The sequence below is a fragment of the Telopea speciosissima genome, chromosome 1 (assembly GCF_018873765.1).
Source record: "Telopea speciosissima isolate NSW1024214 ecotype Mountain lineage chromosome 1, Tspe_v1, whole genome shotgun sequence".
NCBI classification, from domain to species: Eukaryota; Viridiplantae; Streptophyta; class Magnoliopsida; order Proteales; family Proteaceae; genus Telopea; species Telopea speciosissima.
The window spans coordinates 45,138,410-45,146,673 of NC_057916.1; positions in this window are offsets into that span (position 1 = coordinate 45,138,410).

Sequence of the window (8,264 nt, forward strand, 5' to 3'; positions counted from 1 at the left end):
CAACATCCATTAGAGCTCCCAACTAGGGCCGAGCTTTACCTTGAGTCCCAAATGGAACCCTAGGTTAGCCTTAGCTCAAGAAACCAACAAAATAAAAAGGGAAATGAGGGAGAGCTAGGTTGAGGGACCTTACCTTGGTGAGCTTCCTTCTTCCAGCCACTATCTTCATGTCTTCTCCTCCTCTTTCTCTTCTCCCTTGGATCCAGCTAGCTGGGGAGGAGGTGTGGGGATGCCAGCTATCTTGCATGGCTTCCACCTTCTTCCCTTCCCCTCCTATTCCTCTTCTACTTCAGCTTCTTCTTCCTTCCTCTTCCTCCCCTTTTCTCTTGTCTCTTCTCCTCCACGGTTTATGGGGGAGAGGGAGAGATAAGTAAATGAGAGGGGTTTAGGTATCCTTTAAGGGGTTAGATGGGCTTTAGGGTGTGTTTGGTTTAGGTACCCCCAATCACTTAGTGGTCCTAGGTCTTTAAATGGGTTTTGGTTTGGGTCTTAGGGCTTGTTTGGTTTTAGCCATACCCATTAGGTCACGTTTGGGGTGCACCCTAAGTCCATAGGACTCAATTGTCCACTTGGGTCTGTTTGGCCTAGGCTAGGGTGTATAAAACCTATTATTCACCTAGTTAGGCCTTGTAGGCCCACTTTCATGGCCCACTCAACCAATCAATGGTGAGGGCAGGGGTCTATATGGTCTAAAGGTTAAATTAGGGAGTCCGAAACACGGGGGTGTGGGTCCTATAGGAAAATAATCCAAAAAGGCTGATGACAGCACGAGCTGATCCTCAAGCAGATTCAGCAAGAGTGAGTCCATTCGTAACTCCGGTGCTACTGTCATGGCCCAAACTTCAAGGAAAGTTACGGGGCTTTGGCCCACACTTCCAAGTCTTCGAGGGGATTACAGTATTACCAGGTCAAAGTCATTAATTAGTGTTAACCATGGCCATAAGGCATTACCCATTGGGTAAGCTCTAAACTGCCCCGGGGTATAGGGGTATATCTAGGGTGCGGGTGTAACATCCCCCCAACCTTATTAAAAATTTTGTCCTCAAAATTTGAGGCAGCCCAGGTCTCAAGGTATGAGGGTTTGTCGAAATAACAATGCTTGGATTATCCATCCTTAGACTAAGTCAAGGGTCAGGTCAAGGTAAAGCAGTGCCTATATGACACAGTAGGTCAAGTTCTTCAATTCTTTCTTCCTAGGGTTTCATTACCATAAGGAGGTGGTTCATAGTAACCCTAAGCTTCATTGGGTCAAGATTCGATAGTTACCACATTCTAGAGGCAACCACACTGTCTTCTACACTAAACTATGTCATAATGAATAGGGAGTTCTCCAAATCCCCCAGATCAAGTGATACCACCTAGGCCTTCACTACTCTGGTTACCATTGGGTTGCAGGACTTAACCTGCCTAGTTCTCAGTGCAGGGTTTACATTCTGAATGCTTCTACTTCAGGTCATTTCATTACCTAACCCAACTTCAGGATGATTTGGAATATTGATGGGACCTCCATATGTGTCACTTCCAGCACGAAGGGAACACATTGGCGACCCATTACTCCCTTCATATCTGGTGTTGGAAAAGGTCTTGTTTCATCGTTCCGTTTTATCTTTCACAACTTTTAACTCTATCGTACGGTTATCCCACAGGGGAAAAGTCCATACTAGTCCTCTCTCGAGAACCACACAATCATCTCACGGGTTAAGTCCGAGTCAATTCCTTTAAATAGGGTCCATTACTAGCCTACCCGATTATTATTAAATTAATCCCCTATTAGCCTAAGGTTTGGTCGATCAGGGTCGGGCTTAACTAGCTACCATGGTAAGGTCAATTCAAAGTCACACTTGTGGCTCAGGAGAACTAATCTACCACACACAATGATGAAAAGACACACTACTTTATTTATTAACATGCCAATCATAGGTATAAGTTTAATAATTACATCCACATCCCCATGGACATATCTATTACCTAAGTCGATCCATAGGAACTAGGGTAAGGTACAAATAGAGTCGTCACTAGCTTGAGGTATCATGACTGATTCCCAAGTACACGTGGCCTTTATGGCTCGTCTAGTTAAACCTGCTTAAAACCAGCCTAGTGGATTCCATCCTATAGGCCTGGCTAAGAGTTGAAACCTATATACCCCTATAAGGGTTTCTACACCACGTAGGTTTAGGTTCACTAACTAACGGGGTCTACGAATTTGCATCTACCAGGGTAACTCTCCTTTTCTCGCATAGGAGGGGGGTTACAACACACACTGATGCCTGCCATCTCATATTGGCTGACCCAGTCAGGTATAAGTCCAAATCCCTTTAAACTTTAGGGCCTTAACTAGACTTAGGTGGTTCCCACAAATGGGTCACACAACCAGGGTGTCCAACCTGGGGTGTAGGCATAAATTTATCATACATAGGTGGGATAAGAGGTCTCCAAAATCTGGGCTCAAAATCCTAAAAGAAATCGAGCGGACTCACGAGCGGTGCCAGTACTCTGGGTCCGTTCGTGGCTCCTTCATGAAAATAAGGAGAGCGGACTAAAGGGCGGACGTGAAACGTGAATCTATTTTTTTGTCTGTTCTCAGAAGGTCAAGAGGTTGAGAGGAAATGAATTGATCGGATCTACGGGCGGACTCATGGCGGTGGATCCGTCCATTGATCCTCTCAGGCTAAGTTTCTAAAATTTCAAGTTTAAGCGGGGCGGATCGATGGGCAGAGTCACAATAAGTGGTTCCGTTCGTGCGTTCATTTGCAGGATTTTAACAAAACAGAGTCGTGAGTTTTAAAACTCACTTTTGGCTCCAAAGAAGGGAAACACAACAGGAAGGGGAGAGAGCTCTACAAGGTTTTTGGTTGGGCTTCCTAGCAACTCCTTGGAGTGGATTTCTTGTGATCTCAAGCCTCAAAGTCCCTTCTCTCACTCTCAAGGTAACCTTTCTCTTTCCCATTCTCTTCTTTCTTCCATTGTAAGATTTACTTGTCTCTACATATTCCTTTTTCCATTGTAGAATCTTGGCTTGTGTCACTTTATCTTTCTTCCTTTCTCTCTAGGGTTTGGGCATGGATAAGCCTAGGTTATGATTGGATTTGATTTTGTTTACACTTTCATGGCCATGTATGCCAAGATCATGCCCAAAATCGATTTTAGGCTAGGGTTTTGGTTGTAAATCAAGTTCTAATCAATCAATGGCACTAAATGGTTGGATTCCTTGTTTGTGCATTGTAGTTCTTATAATTTTTTTTTTTTAAAACCTTTGTAAGCATTTGAAGATTGTATGCTATGGTTGTCAATTGTAGTTGGATCTACTTGAACTGGTTCTAGGTTCATGTTGGGGTAAAACCTCAACCCTTCAAATTTGAGATTAATTCTTGTGTGTTTTAGAATCTCATAAAGAATCATTCCATTGTTTTGTCTTTAAACATCATCCCTTGCTTATATGATTGTTGACAAAATCCTTGAAATCTGTCCTTTATTTTCCAGTTAATTCATTCACTTGGTGCAACCTCAATGCATTATTTATTTATGGAATTATTTGCAAAATCCTTGGTGTCCATCCTCCTTTTCCTCTATTAAATAATCCTTATCTCTTGTTGGGGTATCTCATTCAACATCTTGCTTGCTTGTCATTGGTTGAAATATAAATACTCAGGGCACATACATTGTTCACCTCTAAGCACACTAGGGATCTCATGTAGACTTCACACATGAATTTACCTTGTATCTTTTCTCCTCACATATCCCAAATGGTATTCATATCCTCTTCATTCACATATGTATATTTGATTTTCCCCATCAGGTATAACCTTCTTGTCAATTCATTTCCATAGCATTCAAGCATACCATCTCTATAATTTATTTGCCAATTGTATGTCATTAATTTCATTGGGCTCACATTTACTGTCCTTTGGTTCGTGCCCTTTGTGTGTAGGAAATCAAATCATGGCCCCAAAGAGAAGGAGAGACCTATCCATTGTAGCTTCCATTCTTACGGCTTACAATGTACACTGATTCATCTCCGAAAAGGCTGAAGGGGTCTATAGGGAGCATCTTTTTAACAGGAGGATCCTCGTAGAAAGAGACGTCACAGTTGAGGAGCTTTTAGCCTACAAGGTGGGGGCAAGGTTTGAGAGACTGCAGTGGACCAACATGCTCATTTAGCCGGACTTCTATTATCCCACATTGGTCAGAGAGTTCTATGCAAATTTAGTCCTGACCAAGGAGGAAGATGATGAGTACAAGCTGACTTCCTATGTGAAGGGAGTTATCATTAGTTTCACTGCAACAAAGTTGGGGATTCTTCTCAGCGTACCTTCAGAGGGCAAGAGGGTGTACTATCCTCCAGGCAGTCATCCGGATCAGTGTCTTCCTCCAGATGAGAGGCGATAATTGTTTTAAGATTCTCTCCAATGACAGGTTCGAGGAGAACGAAGATCTCTTCAAGTTCCCTCCTTCACAGCGTGTGTTGATTTTCATAGCCAAGACAAATTTGGCTCCTTCCAAGGCTCATAGCACATTACCTCCTCTAATGTCTACAGTTCTGGCTCATTCTCTGTACACTAGCCAGCCCATTTGTTTACCTCATGTGGTCATGCAGCACATGGCTCGTACGGTAATGAATCCGGCCCAAAATAACACCTTACCCTATGGTCGCCTGCTTACTAGGATCTTCTTATTCCTCGGGGTTGATCTTGACCATGAACCTAAGGGAACATGTACTGAGGGACCCATTAGATTTAATGCACTGCAGAAGATGAATCTGTACTATGATTACGACAGTGCACGAGAGCAGGTGCATTGCGGGGATGGCAAGGGGGCCAGGGAAGAAGATGAGGATGACAGCGATGATCTAGAATTCATGGGCTCAGGACCTTCTGCAGTAGGGACTTCTAGTGCACCCGAGGGAGGTAGCGACATCATGATGGCTATTCGGCGACTAACCCTGAGAGTGGCGGATGACTTTGATGATGTTAAGAAGCAGTTCTCTGATCAGTCTCAGCGTCTAGAGGGCATCGAGAGGGAGGTGAAGGATCTCAATGCCTTCCTGGGTCGTAGTAGTAGAGGGGGTGCACGTGCCTAGCTCAGTTCTCCTCCAGCAATTTCAGAAGTTATTTTAATTCAGGTCTTGTTGATCCGGTCCTTGATGGATCTTTGTGAACCTCTTTATTTGCTCCTTTCCTTTAGTTTTTCCTTTTCTCCTTTTCTTTCCTTTCTTTTCTGCTGAACAGATGGTTGGGTGAACCTTTTGAACTTTTCATTATGGTGGATGAATGTAATCTTAATTCTGGATGGAAAAAATCAAATGTTTGGAATTGGCACAGGTGAAATCTTGTGGTTTTTGGTTAGAATGAGCAAAACCATGCCCAAGCAGGAATTTAGAACAGTTGGAAACTTGTAATCAGTTATATATATATTTATGTCTATACATGTTACTTAATTCCTCTTGTTTAGATCATTGTGGATTCTCGTGAGTTGGTTATATTTAATCCATTATTACTTATGAATGATAGCATATATATACCCAACTAATATCTACTAAGGACCCCACCAAGTAAGTACATAATTATATCTCAAAAACCTATGTTTCGAGTTCTAAGTTCTATGTTGCCTCTTATCATCTAGATTCTTGTTTCCACTCCAATCAGTCTTCTCCCTAAGTCTGCACACAATCATTTATGTTCTTGAGATTTTTAATTTAGAACCTATTTGTGGAGAGTAAATCAAGAGGTTGCACTGGAGTGTGGTCGGTGTAGAGCATCACGCTTTGATACCTCTCTGTCATGCCCCTATCCCGATGTAAGATATTTTGCCACATAGGGGTATGACAGGGGCAATTACACATCATCCCAACACCTACCAGGATCGCAAATACAGTGCCACGAGCCACAGTCCACCCTGTCATCACATATTGATAACAGAAAGGAACGTATAAAAAGGAATAAACCGTTCCAAATATAGAGTTAGCGAAAGCAAAATTAAATTAAATCATGTGAAATTATAGAGCATCGGTTCTCTAATGATAACACATATTATAATTATAACATAAGTAACCATTCATTACTCTCCCTATATCTACATCCAAGTCACAGCCGCTAGTCCCACTTGATTCGCATCCAACGATGCTCATCTAAGTAGTACCTCCTGCATAACAACTAAAAAGGGGTTGCACAACGGGGTTAGCTACACTAGCAGTGAGGAGCAAGGGAATGCACATACACCATACAATCAATATCAATTAGAATGATGCATGCTAATGTTAGATTCATTTTCCACCTAGCACACAATTCTAGCAAGCATATGCTACTATGACAACTCGAGACACAAAGGATCACTTATCCTATCGCCCAATGAAACCTCAATTATCACCCAGCCATCATGACCACCGCGCAAACCTCAATAGCCATCACTACCGCCTTGGCCTCTCCCACCTCCCGACCGCGGTGCTCGGACTATCCAACACGTAAACCCCTATTGGCACGGGTCATAGCATTAGGGAGCAAGCATCCTATCCAGAGATATACTATATGCAAGTTCTATCATCTCGAGAGGTATTCTAGGTGCATCAACGTCCCATTCCATCTAGTACCCGAGTACCAGCACGACACGGCACATACAGATCAGGATGACATACAACAGTTTTCATAATAAAATAAGTTGGGGTTCTGGTATCGGCACACCCGACACTGTAGCCTGATACAATGGTGAGCATATTATCACATTCATAATAGTTCACATATGAGATAAAAGATGCAATGCGCACAATGCTTATATTTATATAATAGCATGCTTAAAATTTGCATATTATAATATTCAAACCCAACAAAATCACCTAGAACCCACTCACCTAACACGGGCGCCACCACATGTGGTTGACATGAATCTCACCAGGGCTTCCCACTCTCCATCAAGTTGGGTAGCCTAGGAATACAAAAACAATCATTAAAGCACGCATAGAAGGGTCCCATGCTAGGCCCATAGGGTTAAAATTAGATTTCAACCAGGACAGCACGAGCGGACTCACGGGCGGTCTCAGCAGAGGTGAATCTGCCCCTGACTTTGTTCAGGCCAAAAAGTAAAAACAGAGCGAGCGGACCCACGAGCAGAACTTCTTGGTTGAATCAGGTTGTTGATCCGTTCAACACCTGAGACAATCCTAAAAGGGAGCAGATTCACAGGCGGATGTGCTTCTTAGGTCCGCCCCTACATCCGATCAATTTCCTGAGACAGACCCGAGAGCAACAGGCTTTGGGCGGAGGCAAACAGAGTGAATTCGTGCCTTCGTTTGCTCAGGCTAACACACAAGGTTTATACTGGGTGGACTGACGGTCGGTACCACGATAGATGAATCCGATCGTTCATCTGCCGGCAGTCTCTTTCGAGAATGCAGAGGGCTTCAGCTCCAGCTTGAAGCTTGGAGCTCCTTACCACCTCAGGAACAAGGGAGAAGTGTCTAAGCCTTCCTAGGGTCACTAGGTCCTAGGCTCACCTCAAGGATCCAAGATCCTACATGGTTTGGGTCTCAATTAGTCTAAGGATTGGGGTTTAAAGGTTCAAACCAGGGATTCATTGGCCATGGCTGCAATTGCAACACTTAGAGGCCTAGGTCAACATCCATTAGAGCTCCCAACTAGGGCCGAGCTTCACCTTGAGTCCCAAATGGAACCCTAGGTTAGCCCTAGCTCAAAAAACCAATAAAATAAAAAGGGAAATGAGGGAGAGCTAGGTTGAGGGAGCTTACCTTGGTGAGCTTCCTTCTTCCAGCCACTCTCTCCATCTCTTCTCCCTTGGATCCGGCCAACTGGGGACGAGGTGTGAGGATGCCAACCATCTTGCATGGCTTCCACCTTCTTTCCTTCCCCTCCTATTCCTCTTTTACTTCACCTTCTTCTTCCTTCCTCTTCCTCCTTCTCTTTTCTCTTATCTCTTCTCCTCCACGGTTTATGGGGGAGGGGGAGAGATAAGTGAAAGAGAGAGGTTTAGGTATCCTTTTAAGGGTTAGATGGGCTTTAGGGTGTGTTTGGTTTAGGTACCCCCAATCACTTAGTGGCCCTAGGTCTTTAAATGGATTTTGGTTTGGGTCTTAAGGCTTGTTTGGCTTTAGCCATACCCATTAGGTCCATTGGGTCACGTTTGGGGTGCCCCCTAAGTCTATAGGACTCAATTGTCCACTAGGGTCTGTTTGGCCTAGCTAGGGTGTATAAAACCTATTATTCACCTAGTTAAGCCTTGTAGGCCCACTTTCATGGCCCACTCAACCAATCAATGGT